This window comes from Scomber japonicus, chromosome 5 (assembly GCF_027409825.1).
Source record: "Scomber japonicus isolate fScoJap1 chromosome 5, fScoJap1.pri, whole genome shotgun sequence".
NCBI lineage: Eukaryota > Metazoa > Chordata > Actinopteri > Scombriformes > Scombridae > Scomber > Scomber japonicus.
The window spans coordinates 12,366,673-12,386,033 of record NC_070582.1 but is presented as its reverse complement, the minus strand read 5'-3'; the positions used below and the strand labels follow the sequence as shown (position 1 = coordinate 12,386,033).

General features: G+C 41.0%; 1 protein-coding gene across 1 annotated transcript in view; it reads left to right on the top strand.

Annotated features, from left to right (window-relative positions):
• The first annotated feature begins 3,896 nt into the window (after positions 1–3,896).
• Positions 3,897–19,361, top strand: part of tspan18b (tetraspanin 18b) — a 31,651-nt gene continuing 16,186 nt past the window's right edge. The window contains exon 1 of the mRNA XM_053319025.1: positions 3,897–4,050. The gene's annotated coding sequence lies outside the window, so the exon portion shown is untranslated. The remainder of the gene's footprint in view (positions 4,051–19,361) is intronic.

Genomic DNA, 19,361 nt, shown 5'->3' with positions numbered 1-19,361 from the left:
TAAGGCCCTCACAGTCAGATGCTAGACTTGATAGCTTAAAGACTGGTGCCTGAATTTGTGTAGTTTTTTAAAATTATTTACCTGATTGTATAATTTTTGATGTGTCTAGCAGTCAGTTAGCTTAGCTTAGATGACTTTGTTGTGATTTGGCGCTATACAAATAAAGATTGAGATAGAGATTGCTTAAAGTAAAGACTTGAAGAAGGAAAAAACAGCTAGCCTGAGTCTGGGCAAAGATGGGAAAATCCACCTATCAACACTTTAAAGCTCACCAATTAACACCTTCTATCTTGTTTTGTGTAATCCACTTAAAATCCATGTGTAAAAATGATGATTCGCGCCATGTTTAAACTGGGCTATTTCCGGGTTGGAAGAAGTTGCCAGGCAACCAAGCAGAAACTCCAGGACACTACTGGCTGCTCTCAGCCAATAAATAGTCTGACATACATACCCCCTATAAGTCAATGTGTTGTATTATATAAAAGAAATGCAACATGTTAATATGTGAGCTTTAGAGTTGCTGGTATAGGCAGATATTTTTGTTTCCTCTTGTTTCCAGTTTTTATTGATAAGCTCCAAATTTTGAGTAATTCTCAGCAAGAAAGCGAATATGCACTTCCCACAATTTCAAACTATTCCTTTAACAAACGTACACCGCACACTCTGCACGTCTATCAGTAGAAAAGAAGCTGCATTGTTTAAACGGAAGCTTTGATGTCATTTTAAAATTGCACAAAGCCGAGAACCTAAACCATATCTCAACATGAGGGAGAGAGACAGTTTTATCTCTCTGCAACAACCACAGAATGGTGAAATTACTCCTCATGTTTACATGGACTCAATATTTACATATTAAAAAAAACATTTAGAGACAAAACAATCCAGCATCACATTACCACAAATGCAATATTAAATTACAAGCATGCTGTTGCTGGGGAAATTCCTTTAGACTACATCCCCTGTGTGTATGTGTGCGGGTGTGTGTGCACAACAATAAGGCCTAGATTGTGAGAGCTTGTCAAGCATGGCCGTGGCCTGTTTAATGAGATAGCACATGGTATGATGCTATGTGTGAAACTGAAGCGCGGGCTGTGTAAATTGAATTAAATAGGTTTGTGTGCGATAAGAATGTGCATGTGAGGAAACGGCCTGTAAGCTTTCATAGTCCGCCTATCATTGGGTGTATGTGTGTGTGTGTGTGTGTGTGTGTGTGTGCGTGTGTGTGCGTGCGTGTGTTATATGATTAACATGGACACAAGAGTAAATTTGTATTGCCAGCAGCATGGATGGAAGAGGAACAAGTAGACTGAACAGAACACAAAGTCATGCCAGAAAAAAATGGGTTTCAAAGGTTTTTTGTCCACGTAATTCACACAGTGTGCAATCCAGATTCACTATGGTTTAGTTGGAAACTTTTCACTGAAACGTGTTTCCTGTAGCAAAAAAAAAAAAACTTCCATCACCTCATCTGAGTCATTTCAAATGTCATCAATTTTAAAAAATTGCTGGTTTTCTTTTGTGTTTTCTTTTCTTGAATGAATTTAAAATCTCTGAGTCATTCTAAAATGTTCCCTTGAATCAATCTGTTGATTGATGTGGACCATCACCAAAAGGTCAAAACCTGAGGCTGTAAGCAGATTTTGGTTGTCTGTATTGATAGTATTAGTGTACCACATCCTGGGGGGCACTGATCACTACATTTGTTGATCAATCACTGATTAGCCAAGGAAAACAAATAATCAGACCATTGCTTCACTGATCTGTGAGAGTGCTCCACAACACCAGTGAACCATTTGAGCGCTCAAAGAAAGCAGGAGGGGGAGGAGGCTGTTTAGCCAGTGATTCACCTCAGCCTTTCTTTACTCTCTGAGCCCTCTGAAAATACCCAAGAAGCCAAAAAGAAAATACCTCACAGCTGTTCTCTCTGCAGCCAAGTCATTCCTGTGATACTTCTCTTACACAGGAGGCGGCCCGTGTCTGAACCGAGCTCCTGATGAGTCTTTGAAGCCAACCTTTCTATACTCTAATCTCCGACTTGTTTTAAACTTCAATTTAAAGCCGCTGCTTGTCATTTATTCTTGACTTCAAAAATGCACTTAAAATTGCAGCATGGTCCTGAGCGCCAATAAGAAAGGGATCAGGAGAGAACACAAGGAGACCGGGGGTTTGGAGGTATCACGTATGCCACTGGGAATGTCAGTGTCACGACCTCAGAGGAGAAGGCAAAAAGATCAGTCTCCGGAGTGCTTATCTTGCTCTCCATCTGTAGTAGATTTTGTGACACAGAGGGATAGAAACACTTCAGGCCCCCAGTTCGCCCCCTCCAACCCGTAACAAAAGCACTTCTCTTGTTTTCTGGCTGTGAGAGGGGCACACAGCATGAATAATTAACAAGGCACAAACAATAACTATCAGCTGCCTATCTGAGAGTTGCTGTTTTATCTGTTGCTGGCATCAAAAACAGTGTTGAGCTTGTTTTTCAAAGACTCGATACTCATTCTTACAAAAGTAGCTTTGACCCTTAGGATACTCTCAATTATTCATTGTATGATGTACATGTCGGAGAACTGTTGCATTACTTTCACGACTGACTGCATCTTGTATCATCTGTTGGCTTTAAATCAAAATGATAATGATGATGATAATGATGCTGGTATTGACCTTGTCTCTGTGTGTAAATGATCATCAAGACAGATTGTATTATGCCCATGTTTTGCAATCGCTTTTTGACATATATCCTGCTGCCAAGTTTCCACTGAAACTTCAAATAAATGATTGTAAAGGAAAAGAGACTCGTGGGAAAAGAAAGAGATTAGTATCTGAGATTAAAGGGGAATACCACCAAATTCAGAAAGTTCAGTTCAGTCTGCATTAGGAGATCTACTTATCTTGTGAAAAGAGTTGTATTGTAGTGTGTCCTGTAGCACTGTACAATAACAAGATAAAGGATGCAATGTAAAGACGCAGATAAGAAATTAGAGGAGATTAAAACACAAGGAAATATTCATACAATTGCAAAAGATGTGCAGGTAGAGCCAAAAAGCCATCATGTTTTTGGAGAAAAATATCTGCAATCATCACTCGTGTGCTCATCTGTGAACACTAGAATCTGTAAATTGTACAAAATAGAAAGGTAGCCGACTAAAAGTTAAAGGCATTTACTTAAAAAGACATGTAGCAGGCAAAGAGGCTCAAATGGAGAGACCTTGTTAATCCCATTAGAGTAAATGTAGGCTCTAGCATTTTTGGAGCTCGGGCCAATTAAAATGAAGTTATCTAATTTTCTGCTGTTTTGATTTTGACCATTTATCTTTTTAATCTGATTCTGCAAATGTAAATCACTGGGACATCTCTTTAATCTCAGAATACTGCAGATCACAATAGGCCTACTGCAACACTGCAATCAATGAATGAGTTTTAAAATCAAAATTCTGCAATAAAAATAATTATCATGATATTGAAGTCAGATTTTTGAATTCTGAAATCAACAAAATACTTTATTCTCATAATTTTGTCTTTTTGTTTTATAGTAATTTTACTCTCGTGTAGCATTCTGAGATGAATTAATAAACACCATACAGCTTAAAAGTGAAAGATATAGTCTAAATAAACATTTTTAGAAAATTCACAAATAAAAGGTTTTATTTCATCTGCACTGAGTTCATGTTTACCTCTCCAGATAATGCAGGAGAGATAAACCGGAGGCGTGTATGTGGAAGAAGAGTCTCCGCCCTCCGGAGCAGAGCAGCCTGCTGGATGAGCCGCTCAGCTTTCAGTGAGTTCACCAAAGTGTTTGCATACCAATCTCCTCTAACACTGCATGCTTGTCCAAATTGGGATCGCAAATCTCGGAGCGCTGGATTTTACTAGCTGGACGCTGCCGGGCACAATTCACCTCCGCGGACATCCCATCTGAACGGTGTTGTTTGTGGTTTTGTCTGAGTAGGCTACTTCCATCCAGTAGTGCTCACACAGACAGTTTAGTGATATTTTTTCGCCGGGAAACATCTTGTCACAGCCAGAGGTTTCGGGACTGAGCAGCGCTCTGAGGTAAGAAACCGCAAAGTCTTAAAACTTAAATGTTCGGTGTTGGAAATGAGAGATGAATGATCATAATTTAAGTCTCCCTCGCTTGTTTTCGTGACTGCCTTGTTGTTATTGAACGGGTTTATTATTTACAACAGCGCGTCTAATGGGGGGGGGGGGGGGGGGGGGTGTTGTGCGCAGTGTTTGATTCTCTGCTCACTTTGTTGCTGCAAGTTACATTTTCTCCTGAGACGAGCTGAACATGTTGAAAAATCCCTACAAATGCCAAAGGTGCAAATGTCATCCTAATTGTTGAAGTCGTTTTTTTTTTTTTTTGTTTTTTTTTTTGGCTGTTACACCATGTAGACTTGTGTTAACCTCAGGTCAGCTCGCTAATTTCTCCTTTAGGAATAAATCAGACTCATACAGACACACTAAATAGCCTCTGCTGATCTAAATCAATCAGTGAAATGCGGTTCAAATGTATTTTTTTTTAATATAATGTGGTGTGATAGAATATATGGGAAACCTGACAGCAGGGGGGATCCGGAGCGATGTGTGTCAGTCTCCCAAGCTGGCATCCTTCCCACGGGGGTCCAGCCATAACCGAGGACGCTGTCTGCAGAGATGTATGGGGGTCACCAGATGGATGTCTCTGACGGCGCTACCTTTGCTGTAGGGCAGGAGTTCACTGTCAGTTTGCATTTATCAGAGGCATGCATCATCCCAAACCACCTCATCCCTCTGCCTCTGTCTGATTTCCACTGGAGCCAACATGACACATTCAAGAGCTCCGCAAAAAAAAAGAAAAACTCTTTTAAGGACACAAAGAACATGCTTTATAACAATGAATGTAGATTGTGTGTGTGGCTTTTTTTTTACACCAGCAGCTGAAAGAAAGTGCAGATTTTGACTAAGAAAAAAAAAAGTAGTTTCCACTCAGAGACGTGGCTAAAACATTCTTATAGTTACTGCTGGAAATCAGGTCGTAATCAGGTTTCGCCTGAGGAGATTCGCTCTCAGGGACCCATTAACACAAACCAGAGTCCAGGTGAGCGTGCGGTGCTGGACTGCTTTGCCTCAAGTTAAAGTCTCAACCGCTCGCTCTCCGTCTTTCTGTCTCTCCTTGAGGCCAGCACAGTGTGTCAGGAAAGGAAAGGAAAGGAAAGGAAAGGGGAGAGAAGAATCATATCACACCCCACCAGCTCCAACAGACTGACAAATCAGCTCCTGTCATGATTAATGAGCTGAATTACTATACTGCTGCATCATGTAACGATTTCTCTCTTTCTGTGTCTCTTTGTTCTACCCTCTTCTTTTTTTTTATTACCTCAGAATCAAATGATTGGGAGTTAACAATTTGTAAAGAGAGGAGCACACAAACTGGAAACAGAGGCGTGTTTGTTCACCCTGTTGCGGGTGAACATTTGCCTTGTCAAAAAAAAAAAGAAGAAGGGGAAAAAAAAAAAAGAAACAGTAGTATTGATGCTTCTGGAGCAGCTGCCAACACGAATGACTAAACTCCGCCTGAAGCAGCTTTTTTCTCTTCAGCTTGATTCACATGAGTGTTGGGAAATAGTTTTGTTGCTCAGACACAGAAGTGATGTCTGCAGGATAAGTGCAAATGCAAACAATAGGGTTTGTAAACCTACAGTGTAATTTATACAGGGAATAAAGGTTACAAGCAACAATGTATTCGGCTTCCTCGGTGGACTGTGGACGATAGCAATTAGGAGGGAGCATGTTTGAGAGGATTCAAATCTCCACCAAGCCAAGCTGGTATTTATTCCGCCTACAGACACAGAACACCTGGTGTGAAACTTGCCGCTGGTGATCAGTGCATTCATTTTAATAGTGCCTCTAATAATGTGTTGCTCTTAATCACACGTCCATGGTGCCAGTGATGAACAGCAAAAACAACTGAATAGAAAAGAAGAGTGTTAATGTGTGTGTGTGGTGAGTTCACTGCTCTACTGTCATCTAGTCCTTGGCAGAGATAGAAAAGTGTGAATTGCAGTGTATGGCAGCTCCTGCTGAGAGGGCTGGGGTGACTGACTTGGTGCCGCCTGGCCTGGCAGAGCACCGCTCATTAAAAGGCCTGAAATTAATCAATCTGTGCTTCCACATGGTTGGGTGCCTCTGATTTCTGTCTCTCCCCTCCTTCCCTCTCACTCTCACACTTGCACTCTTTCTCTCTTTTCTGAACGTTGGCTGATGTGCTTGTAAATGAGGCGGCTGCCTGTTTTGGCCAGTCATTTGATCACTGGCCCTGATTCACAACAGCCTCCCTCCACCTTCTCTATCCGCCTGCTTCTATATCATCTCATCTGTTGTCATCTGCTTCTTCTTGTCCACATCCATTCTCGGTTCTTCTTTCTTTTCTCCATTTCCTTCCTCATCCAGCCTGCGGAGCACGTCTGTATCCATATCGATGGGTTCAGAGCAGCAAGGCAGAGGGAAAACGAGGTTGGGTCATCACTCTACACTCGCTTTCTCCTGTATCAGCCCCGCTACAGCAGCAGCAGCCCGTAGAGAGCCCGGAACTAAATGGAGTATCTATTGGCTCAATGAGAAAATTGTTTTTTTCGATTGCTAGAGGACCCTTCATTTAATGTGTGTGATGCAGAGGCCTCAGCCAGTAATGGGTTCAGCATCTTTGTTGTCAGGAGACATGAGAAAATGAAATTTGCTTTTTCAGCTGGCAGAAATAATTTACTCTTCATAAAGTGTATTTTTCATCAGCTGTTTAAAAGCCATGAAGGTCTGTGTTATTATATGTCTTCACTGTGTTTTATGAGCAACGGATGTCCTAACACTGTGGTTTGATGTAGTCTGCTGAAGGCGGTTTTTACCGCTAAAGGTCATGTCATATCAAAACCCTGCTTCCTTATAAAACAGCTTGCTGTGGTGTCTGCCTAAAGCTGGATTTATAGTTGTTCTTTAAGGAGTTGCAGTGTAGCTATAAAGCCTATACGCACCAAGCTGTTGGAGGTATGCCGCCGTATGCTACACAATCGTTAAGTTTTGAGTGGTCAGCATGGGCTTTTTTGTTTTCTATTACAATTTTTGATGGCTGTATAGCTTGTTGAGAGGAAAGACAATGTGAGTTGAAGAAAGGCTTGGTTCCCCTTTTGTCAGTAAACCACCATCCTCATTGCAAAACTCCTGATCACCTCAGTCATTACTCTGTCACAGAGGATGAAATAACAAAAAGTAGCAATTACACAAAATAGAACAGCATTACTGTTACTGTGGGGAAAATACTTAAAGCATGATATGGTCTGATCATCTACAATGTAATCCATCTCATGTTGCCGTGAAATGTTACTCCAAAACTATAAATCAAAACATACTCCCCTTGTGTTACTTGTAAACTCAGTTTTAGAGTTTTCTGTGGGTTTAGGGTTGCTTTCCTGCATGAAAATGCTGCATAATCCACTATTATTCACACATTCATGCATTCTTTGGTCCTTGCATGCCTTCATATGTGCCAGGAAGTAGTGACTGACCAAAGCGAGGGGCAGCTGGCAGCCCCAGAGTTCACAGAGAGCAGGAAGCTGAGGGGCCTCTACACTGACGCTTCCTTTTTATCAGGAGGAAGCAGGCCGGCTGTTTGTGCTCAACCCAAGAATTCTTTGTGCTTATCTTGCATTCACCCTATTTCCCTCAATAATGGCTTTGCTGAGCAGGTAATGAGGTAAAAGGTATGTATTTGACAAGCTGGGCCCGGCAGATAGCGGACTCTCCAACGTGCTCACGGCTTGGTAGGCGCTTAGTTGAGGATATACTCAGCCCCGTCTCGGGATGTTCAAATCACATCTATCTCAAAATCCCCCCAGCCATCTATTCCTCCACATAATGTTTTTCAGAACTAATAAAGCGTGTCACTCAGGTGTCCATTAAAGGCTGCTGGTGAGGACCCACTGGTCATTACAGAGAGCGAGCACACTCACTAAATCCCTGTGCTTTCGCCCGGAGGTTTCTTCATCACCCTGTGCTCTTTTCATCCTTCAGATGTAGTCAAAGCTCAGAGAGGGGCTTAGGCTGGCCAGGGAGTCTGGCACTGATAGGTATGTGACACGGGGCAAACGTGTGGGGAGATTACCTGCCTGACTTCAGAGAGACTGGAGCACAGTGCTGATCCACTGAAAGATGCTGAAGTATAAGCACTCTGCTGCCTGAGAGAACAAGGAACAAAAGATATCTCACAGCTTTCTGTGCATAAAATGGAGTAATTTATTTGCCGGATGAACAACTAGTTCTTTGGGTAAATCCACACAATGCTGATGTGTTGACTCACTTTAAGTTCAGTGTTGGCACACTGGGCAAGAGGAAGCTGGGTGCTAATCAAGTAGTACCAGGGTGGAAGAGCTCATTTTTATGGATGTGTGATTGTTCTCACTGGAGCTTTTCACTAAAATGATATTTTGTGCCAGTTTAAACATATAGATAAGGAACTCTTGTCAGACTTGCTCTGTGCCTTGTTTCTTGCCCAAATGACTTGGTTCCTGTTAACGATTTTGATAAAGACTCTGTGTTCAGAGGAAAAATGTATCAACACAATTGAAGGTTTGTTCACTGTTTCTGAACCAGAGAAGATGCGTGGTGGATTAAGAATAACGCAGTTGTCTTAGTTGATCTTGTTCATCTTGGGACTGGTATAAGCATGCAAGCGAAAGCGCACGAGTCTTACTCTGAGACACTGTTTTCTATTATACTTTACAGATTTGGGGGTATGATAACACTAATATGTCTGGTTCTGTTCCAGCATCTGTTTCAAACAGACCTCGGGACCAGAGGTTTGTTTTTAAACCTGAAGACTGAACAAAACATGGTTGAGATATTGGAGATGTATTGATATCTCCACTGTGAGCCTTTGTGATCTATGGTTACCAATAACAGCCTAACCTGCATAGATCTACAGTATACGGCTTTTCAAAAAAGTCAAGTTCAAACAAATGCAAACTTACATGTAATTAGTTTGAATTAATTTGAACACAACCCACATAGCATAATCCTAACCTGCAGAATTGACAATATTTGGTTCATTTACAGTGCCTCTGCTGTCTCACTTAAATGAACCGCTGACTCTAGATTTAATGGTGCTGTAATGTAACTATGAGGCAGGTGCATTTTTACAAGTCAACAGACAGTTTTACCTCTGTCTAAAATGCTTTAATTTGTTTTCCACACATTACTTCTAAAATGATTTGCACAGCACATCTCGCCCATCTTGCGTTAATGAAAAGAAAAACAATTGTCTAGTTTCTTGAGGGCAACAGGCCATGAAATAGATCAGTGACAGTGCATTTTACAAAACGCCCCTGCTGGAGTTAAGGACACAGCCTGTTGCATTTATAAACTGTTAACTGTGAATTCAGACAGATGATTTCAAATCACGGGATCACATTCAAACTGTTGCACTTCATTTAGGGTGACTGTTCTACTGTTCTTTGGCTGTTTTTCGGAGATGGTACTGTGAGCCGAGCTCAGCCCAGATCTGTTTTTACAGCCTCTCCCTGTGACTCATTGGGCCTAATGGTTCTCTCATCTCCTGACTCAGGCATTTTTCTGATGAAATGGGACTCTCTCCCGCCTTCTGGTCTTTCTCTCTTTCAGTTGCCTCAGCCGCAACTGTGTCCCAAATCTTTTCTACTCCACCCCTCTCTCCTCTCTCCCTCTCTATTCCCTGGTTCTCCTCCTCGAGTGCGCCTGCTCTTTCCATCCAAGTTATGGAATAAGAGAATATAGCTTTACAAGAATACCCTCATTAGTCATCTGTTTTTTTTGTTTTTTTTAATGTGCCCTATTTTATTACATATTCAGCTCTGCATGTTTTATTTCCTCTGCCTAAAGGGGATCTAAGCCCTTAAATATCCTGTTTATTTTTAATCACTGATGATTGGCTACACAGTATAATGTGGTATGATAATTGTTACTCCCAAATACACACAGTTGCTCTCACCACAAATTGACTTGGTAATTTAGAGTGCATGAATTATTGTAACGATGGACAGTGGGTTGTTAAGGATGACCCAGATAATTAGCCTATTATCGTTTTAAACAAATTAATTGCGTGTCAGGTATTTGAGCTAGATGTTAGCTCATTAACGCATATTCTCTTGTTTAGGTTATGATTAGGAGTCGTGATATGAAGCAGAGATGCTGCAGTTAAATCAGATTTATGGATACAGGCAGGACTGTGAGTCGGTATATATGACGTAGTCTTCTTGCTGCTGTTTCGGCTTTTCCAGTGTAGCTGAATTATAGAGTACGTCCCAAGAGATTTATTTTGAGCGTGATTTGGGTTTTCATTGCAGTCTGCTAATAATGCTTTGCCGTTCCAGTCAGTGATAACCATGCAAACCTCAAATACACAAACACAAACGTACATGAGGCTCTCCCACACACACACCCCTGCAGCCTGGGTGCTGTTGGCAGAACTCAACTGGAAATGGGGTTGTTTTATATTTACTGTATATAGACCTCGTATCTCTTTGAATCTAGGCTAAATGTTTTGCGTTCAACTCGTAAACATGGCACAGAAAAACCCTAGCTAAGCAGAGACTTCTATATTTTGACTTGGAAGTGAATATTGTAAACTTTAGTAGGCGTAACTGGGCTAATGTGATTCTGCTTCTCCCTTCCGCAATCTTATTATGTGCATTTGTATTCAAATATCATGCCAGTAAGAGAGTAAGCACCTTTTTAAAAAGCCCCACTATTTTTCTTTCTGCTATGCTGGCTGCTTTTTGCAGCCTTTGAAGCCCACACACCTTGTCCACAGCGTTACTCCCTGCAGGTCCTGTGGGATAACAGCAATGTTACAGTCCCTCCCACAGGGTGAGTGTCGCCACAGGTCTATTAGACATATGGGTTCCTTGTCAGCCTCCACAGCGTCAGGGGGACAGATCAGTGTTGATTATAAAAAATCCACAGTGGGTTTCAACTTCTACCTGGGGTAACTGAGGGAGAACGGCCAGCTAATGGTCTCTCTCCTGCTAAGATCACAAGCCTCTAAGAAATGCGCTTCACCTTGTTAAAGAACAGCAACTTCAAATATTTACAGCTTCTAAATAGTGGTGGTGTAGTTGAGGGCCATCTGTCTGTTTGCATTTAGAACCTCTCCTGTGGTTTGCCATGTTATCGCACCAGTGGTTGAGAGACGTAAAGTCATCTTGTGTTAGAGTGTGATACAGGTGTGAAGCTTTTTTTCTGCTAATGGTTCTCCAGTGTCATCCTGCTTATTGCCCACAATAACACCATTAAACCACATGTGGTTTAAAACTAAAGCAAAAAGGGGTCTTGAACTGTTGCAGTTCAAGTGTAACCATAAAGCCAATTGAGGTCATTCAAGCGACAACGGCATACTTCAGTGATCCAGGCTACTTTGTGTGAAGATGGTTCTTTAGCTTGCTGGAGGATGACTGCTGCATGCATCTTATATGGATGAATTTATTCGTCTGACCAGCAAATGCATGACTGACTAAGTAACAGTCTTTGCTTTTTAACAGCAGATCAAATGTGCATGCTGTAGATAGTTATTTTTACTCCTCAAAGGGGAAAAACAATTAGACAGCAAAGACTGAGCGCCTCGCTGCCTCATGATTTTTTGATGCTGCTTTATGAAAATTTTAGCCCACCACCACTTTAAAAGTGTGCTACTGCAGACAGCATTCATGGGTCACTGCTCTAAAACACGGCCTCTGTCCTCTGGGCATACAGTCGGTCAATGCCAGCCTGTGTGTTACAGCCACAAGCAAACCACACTACCATTACTGTGGAGGGAATGTGCTGCATTTAATAAACTCAGTGGATCAACTTCCACAGGGAATTCTTCCGTAGCTACTGTAGGTTCTCTAAGAAGAGCAGAGCAAAAATAGTTATCTCTGTGAGTTGAGGAGGTATTTTTTCTCACTGTAAAATTTCATTGCTAATAGTTAAGGGTAAACACATGCACACCATGAAGCATAATTCCTTTTTTCTTTAATCCTTGCCTTGCTGCATCTTCCTTTCTTTGAAGCTTAGGCAAAATGAGAATCCACTGCACAGGGAAGCTAGCCACTGTTTAACCATTTGAAGTTTGATATTTTCATGAAAATGTATTTCAGTCCTAACGTTTCTGACAGCTGAATCCAGGGATCACCTTTGCATGTGTTTGTCAGAGATAGCACAGGCACTGCAGGTGTCTCTACTTTGTGAAATTAAATTGGCTGCACCGCTCATTGATTTAAGTGTTTAAAATAAACAAAGTGACTCTCTGAGGGTTGGGTTCTTTTTTTCAGTGGAACATCAGGTGATCTTGGGTGTCTTCCCACTGATTTGGCACTTGTCCCACATCGGGACTGTAGGCCAGCAGCAGCAAAGTCATCCAACCCTATCTTGACCACCTGGGTGTGACGTGAAGGCTCAAAACTGTGAAGTGTATAACAAAAAAGAAAAAAACACACAAAAAGCTCAGGCATTTCTCCAATTGTTCACACCCCGGAGAGACAGACCCAGATCATCTTTCCTGATAACACTTGGCAGGAGACACGTCCCACGTGAAATGCTTCAGTACCAGTGTTGAAGCCAAAGTAATTTTGGGGCTGTTTTTGAAAACCCCTGGATGTGCAGAGGTTATTTTGACTTTATCTGTCAAGTCATATTATATATAAAAATGCATCTGTCTGTCTGCCATAAATGCCCTGAACCTGAATGCCAGAAATGTACAAATCGGCGATTGGACAGTTTATAAAACAGAATTTATAGAGATAGAACAACTTTAATATTCATATATTATGCTGTTTAATACTCAACTAAAATTTAGTTCTAGTCAATAACCGGAGATGATCTCACTTGATATCACCACATTAAAATGATGCACAAAATAAACAACGACGAGCAGAGAGCCAATGTTTTGAGCAATTACCAAAACCACTTTCCCTTATCTCTGTAGGCAGTTTGAAATTGGACGGGCTGCCTTTTACTTAATAAGGAACAGATGTCCACCCTTTTCCTCCTCAAACATTTCTATGTCAGCTTTCCATACATTTGCCACATCTAGAAGAACCTCCCATCCCACCCTACCCGCCTCTCTGTACTGCAAGCTTTCAAAACACCACCTTCAAATGTTTGGCTGGCTCTCTTTGTGTATACATATTTATTCTGTTTCTTTTGGCCTGAACTAAGCAGACTGAGACTTTGCAGACAGCTGGAAATTTTGAAAGTTAAAAAACAAAACCGTTTAATATCTTCTACTAAACCTCTGCAGCTCATTATATTGAATCTCTTCTGTAATCTCCTTCTGCTTTGCTCATATTTTCACCATTTGGCTTGTATCGACATAAGTCTCACGCAGATTATGGAAGGCTGGAAGACTATATACCAGAACTCCTGATGAGATAGTTTGTATTTGTATAAACTTCTTTAAACAATCTGCAACATTCATCTGTGACAATTTTATGAATGCAGCTTTAGTCACCTCCACAGGTGATTATCACAGGACAGCTGTAGGTGTATCTCCCAGACAAATGGAGAATAGCTTTTTTTTTTCGCAGTGTTTAGTTTTTAAATGTAAAGTCACAAGCTAATGTTTAAATAAGCAGATGAACACCATACATATCCCAGCTGTGGCCCTGTTACAGTAGTGAGGAGCTCTAAATGGGCTGTTTATTTATAACTTAGGCTGTGGTGGGCTGATGGAGATTTGTAACGCTGCTAAAGCTGCAGTGCACGCTTGGTTGCATTACTCACAATTTCATCACTACCCCCAATTAATACTCAAGGCAGCATCAGCACCATCTGCTCAAGCACGACAGTTGTCATTGGTTCCCCAGAGTTGAGAAAGTTGAAAGTAAGCTCAGTTGTGGTGTTATTACTATTCTGAACTTGTTATCTGCATGTTCTCCATGAGCAGGTTCATCGAGAAGCCTCTGCATTACAATTATGGCTGCTTTCATGATGTGTGTGTTTTCAGTCTTAAATCAAAACCTATAATTTTAGGCAGGTTTGACCTCATAGTGTTGCCTGTGTTTCTCTGACCACATTCATCCCCACACAATTGTCTCAGATTCATCATGTTTTGTGGTGTAAACCTATTGACTTGTGTTTCTACAGGGACCTAATCTTGGACCGCCTCCAAGCAGCTCAGTTTCCATCCTTTCCCCATCTTTCCTCTGTCGTCCATAAATCAATGTGATGTAATTGCATAAACTCCCTTTCCCACAGCTAGGGGCTTGCAGGCAGAGTATTCTCAGAGAGAAAGTGTTTCAGTGTGGCCAGTTAACCTTAACCCCCTGATTCCCAGAACTGCGATGTCCCTGGCTTGTGAAAGTTTTATTTTGGCCTTTTAAATATTTCTGTTTTCAGAGTTTCTTTCATTGATAGTGTTTGATGTTTTATGCATTGTTTTTTTCGTGCAGCAGCAATGTGGAAGTTAACTTTCTCACAGTTGGCACCCACTGTTTACATCTGGCTAATACACTCTAAGCTCAGCAGATTAAATCTCATTTCTCTGAGTGCTTTTTGTGTTGAGCCAAGCATAATTTCTCCTGACATCTCCCCGCTTGTGGCTTCCTCAGCCTATCGAAGGAATGCTTCTTAAAGCACTCCTGCATTTTCACGAGTTTGGACCGTGGAAAATGTCCAACTCCTTTTTCCACCTCTCAGTCCCCTCTGCCTTTCTCTTGGGATTCAGACAGAGGCTGGATATCTCCTCAAAGGACATCTTTCAACTCTTTGTCCTGGAAATACCGAGCTTAGAGTGAACCAGTATGGAAAGGAGTGCAACTGAAGGTTTTTGGAGTAGGCAGTAAAAGCCTTACTCACACAGTTCATAGCTCAGCTTTATCCTGGTTTCATCTCCAGTAATCCTTCTGCCTTCAGTCTCTGTCTCTTATGCCAAAGAACACGGTTGATAAAAACGTTTTTTCACCATCATGCAGGAACACATTTTCAGGCTGTTTGGCCATTAGTAGTAAATTAGCATATTTGACAGTGAGAGAGAGACAAAATCATGAGTCATTATCAATGCTCGCTCACTGTGATGTGTGTGTGTATGTGTTTGTCACAGCTTGTTACCTGCTATCACCACAGCCACCACATACAGGCTGAAATAGAAGGATTTGGGTTTCTTCGGCACATGTGCAGCTTTATGAGGGGGTCCCAGTATGGAGCCCCTCTGGGCCGAGGAAATGATCCAGATGCAAAGCTTCTGGCTCTCATAACCCAGTGGGACACCTGCCTTGCTGCTCCTGTACAGCCATTGCAAAATCCACAAAGACACAGACTACCATCTCTCTGTGAGCAGGATTTTTGCCATAATGTGCTCTTGCATACTTTCCTACGCAGCTTGTACAATATGTGAATTGACTTTTATTTTTAAAGTGAAGCTTTGTGCTGTTCAATAGAGCATAATTACTGCTAAGCTCAATTCAAATATTGTTTGCACTCAAACAGTCTGTTGCCTCAGTTACTCCCACCATAAATTCACCTGGATGTAAACTCTTACGAAATCCCATGCTATGCTAGGTATTACTACAGTTTAAATTGTTTCATCAAATATTAGTTAGTTTTGAAATAGACAAAGACATATCTCTTTGCTGCAGCAGGGGTCTGACAGATGAGGAAACCTTCTGGAGGACACAAAATGCAGCACAATATGTTATGTTATGTTATATGTCTGTGACACAAAATCACTGAATTGGTGAAGAAAAAAACAACCACAATTGTATCTAGCTTGCATCATCTGTAGGTACTATTGTCTATATTAAATATATGTCAGGTTAGTTATGCCTGCATTAGCCTATATTATTTGTGTTGCATAAATTGAGACGATTAATTAGGGCTTCTTTGTTGCTCAGTAAACTGGGGCACAAGCAATTGTTTTAACATACAGCACATACAGTACAGTAATTGTCTGCATAAGATCAAAACATTATTGTCTCATTTAGTTTATGGTCATTCTACAGTCAGCTGGTTACACATACCTCTAATTGGGATTGGAAGCAGCAGGGAGCCTCATGGATTTATATGGTGTGATATAATATGATAAGATTTATAGACTTTAAAAAAAAGAATGGATGTAGTTACCATGATACCACCCATTGGTCTGTGGACTGATATTTTGAAACCTTGAGTTTAGCGTACTGACCATTATCAACTTGGATTTGTCAATCACCATCTTTGATTTTTGGAGAGAGGAGACTCTATTTGGACAAGTGCCAGCTGCTGGCTTTGTTGGCACGGTGCATTTACAGTCTATAGTTAATTCTGATAATCCAAATTTAAAACCATGAAAACAAAATATACTTAATGGAAAAACTGTCCAGACCAAACAACCAAACACAGATTGAGACTTTTTTAGGCAACTAAAATGTTACAATTAACTTTCATGAACTGAAAACACACTGTGAAATAGCTATGCCTATACTCTGTGAATCTATGGTTACACCATGCTTACGTTGTGTAATCAACATTTTTATTGTGGTAGTGACTTGTTGTTAATCACAAGGTAGCCATGCCCTAAAGTATACCCCGCTTTATTGTCTATTTACTTATTTCAATTTACAAAATAAACATTGTCTTGTATTGAAGTAGACTTGAAACTAGCAATTTAGACCATAAAATCATAAGGAAACTATTTACTGGAGTGACTAATAAAGTGAGAAGTAGGGTCCGTTTTTCATTTAAATTTCTTTTTTGGAGCTGTGGAGTCGCCCCCTGTTGGTCATTAGAAACAAAGCAGTTTGAGGCACTTCCACATTAGCTTCACTTTTCAGTCTGGGACATACAGATGTGGATTTATTATATGATATGATATTGATTCGTAAGTTGATGAAATTCAGTATTTCAGTTTGTTTCTGGTTAATTTATGAACACTTAGTTTGCAACAGTTGGCTGATTTTTTTCAGTGACACTCTTTAAGTAGGATGTTGGATAAGAGAGGGAAAGGGAAAGTTTTCCAGGAAGTTGTTTAATGAATGTGGTAAGCCACCCAGATCTCGACACATTGCCATGACAGAGTTGTGAAATAAAATAGCACAAGACCTTGGATATAAACTGGCCATCTTTCTCCATATTTGTTTATACATCTGTCTTCTAATGCAACCCACATGTTTGTGCTTGTAAACAAAGGAAGTCAGTACGTTGTTTTAGCAAGGCCTTGTTTTACCTTGTCTGAACATTGGTTAGAAACAACTGTTTGCCTCAAATGTGCCAAATACAAATATTTGTCCTGGAATCAATCAATCAGTCAATCACACATACAAACCATCATTTGACTTTCAGAGTGATGTGTGAACATAGTAGTATGATTTTCTGGGTGTGCTCAGTAAGGTATGCAGTGAAAACCATCGGAAATGTTATCCAGACACGCTGGGCCTCAGATTTGGGGCTGCACCAATTTCGTAACTCCCAGGCAGTCATCCAAGTGTCCCTCAGCCCATTTTTTGGATTATATTTTCCTTCTTTTTTCTTTTCATATTTAATACTAATCCCAGTTTTGTAAGTGTTTTTGTTTTTTAGTTGGACTGCAATGAAATGAAGAAGCAATTGCCAAGAAGAGCAAGAATTAAGTTAACAAAAGCAAAACAAACACTGCTCTGGTGTAGCATATGCATATGAGCAAAATGGCTATTTCAGAAAAGGAGGTGTGCTTCTGGTGAAGTCCTAACTCAAATGCCTTCCACTGGTTTTAATTATCAAATTAAGTTGCATCTGGTCCTATTGAGCAAAGAATCTGTTTCAACTTCCTTTGTGTCTTCTGCATTGATATATTTACCGCATTGTTTGTCAGCGCACTAAACAGCTTCATGAGTCTCAAACTGGCAGGAGGGTCGAGGTGAGGGCATATTAAGGACAGATACTCCGAGTAACAGGTAGCATGACCGGTAAAGGGCATTTCTCTCTGCTGAGGTGGTGACCAAGGCTATGATGTTCTTTGCTATAGGATCTGACTTTGACAAATTTACAGAACCTACTGCTTTATGGTATTTTAGCAAGATTTAAATGAGGCCTAGAAATGGTTACCAGATGTGTTCTTAACACATGTTTAAGTGGCTGGTTTGACTTATAGGATAAGAGTGGATGCATATTTCTACATTCAATGTCTTGTGGAAAATGTAACACAGGACACCATTTGTTTTAGTACAAAATACCATGGATTCCCAATGGATTCCATGTTTCAGGTGTTGCAACAGTAATCATTTCTTATTCTACAAGTGTTGTCATACCACCATACACTAGTAACTGTAGCTCTTTTTATAGTAAATAGGATAAGATCTTAGTGTGTAGATTGAGCATCAATCCATCACTTCACTGGTTTTCTTTTCATAAAAATATTTGACTTTTTTGACTGAAATCTGGTGTGTTGTCTTCTGTGCACAAGTCATATTTTTTAGCTGTGGAAAACATCCTGAGGGAAGACTATGCAAACTTCCTCTGTGTGCAGGATTTTTATCTCCGTTCCTGTCTGTGAGCGACGAGCTGCATGATTCTCAAGCTTTACTGAGCTTTAGGATTTAACGGCGATGGAAATGGTTATCATGCGGCCGTTCGTCAGCTCACAAGGCTGTGGGTGGGGGGGAATCCATGAACAAACTGGTGAGAGTTTAACAGCCCCAGCCCCCTCTGTGTATGTAGTAATGAACTCTTACCTTGGCTTGGAAGGCTGCACTGCTGGTATCCTTGCTGTGTTTTTGTAACCCTCACTAAAAAAGCCTTGCTCTTAATTGTGTCCCATGGGCCCGGGCTCTCAGTATTCACAGTCTTTCCTGTCCCTCGGATCCTCCCCCTCCTCCAACCTTAGCCCCGTCATCCCAATTCGACAGGTCTTTCCTCTTTAATCGCCCGACTTCAAAGCAGTGTTGTGATGCCCCCCAGGCCCCTGGCTCCTCAGAGACATGGGGCCTAGCCTTGGGTGAAAGTTTGGTGGTGGTGTATGAGGCAGTTAGTTAAGTTAGACAGGCATGGGTTAAAGAAAATAACAACAAGTAGTTTGGTTGCTGTTCTTCATCATGGTGTCACCAGGGAGAAGTTGGTGTAAGTATAGTAGCAGATTACAGTTGTTTGAAAAGGTCTGTGTAAGACACTCATCAGTCTTTGAAGCCATCTTTGTAAAGGTGAAAGATACGGGCTGCTGCCTTCAAGAACCTGCTGCAAAGAGAAGAAGCCTGGCTAATGTTTTCCTCTGACTTACCAAAGAGGTGGACAGAGTGTCAGCTTTCATCAGCATCAAAATATCACCCTTCGAACACATTTTCAGGGGCCGCATTCTTATCAGGTTTCCATTTAGTCCAAAATGATTTACACTGAGAGAACAGAGGTCTGCTTAATGAGTTCAATCTGCATCTTTT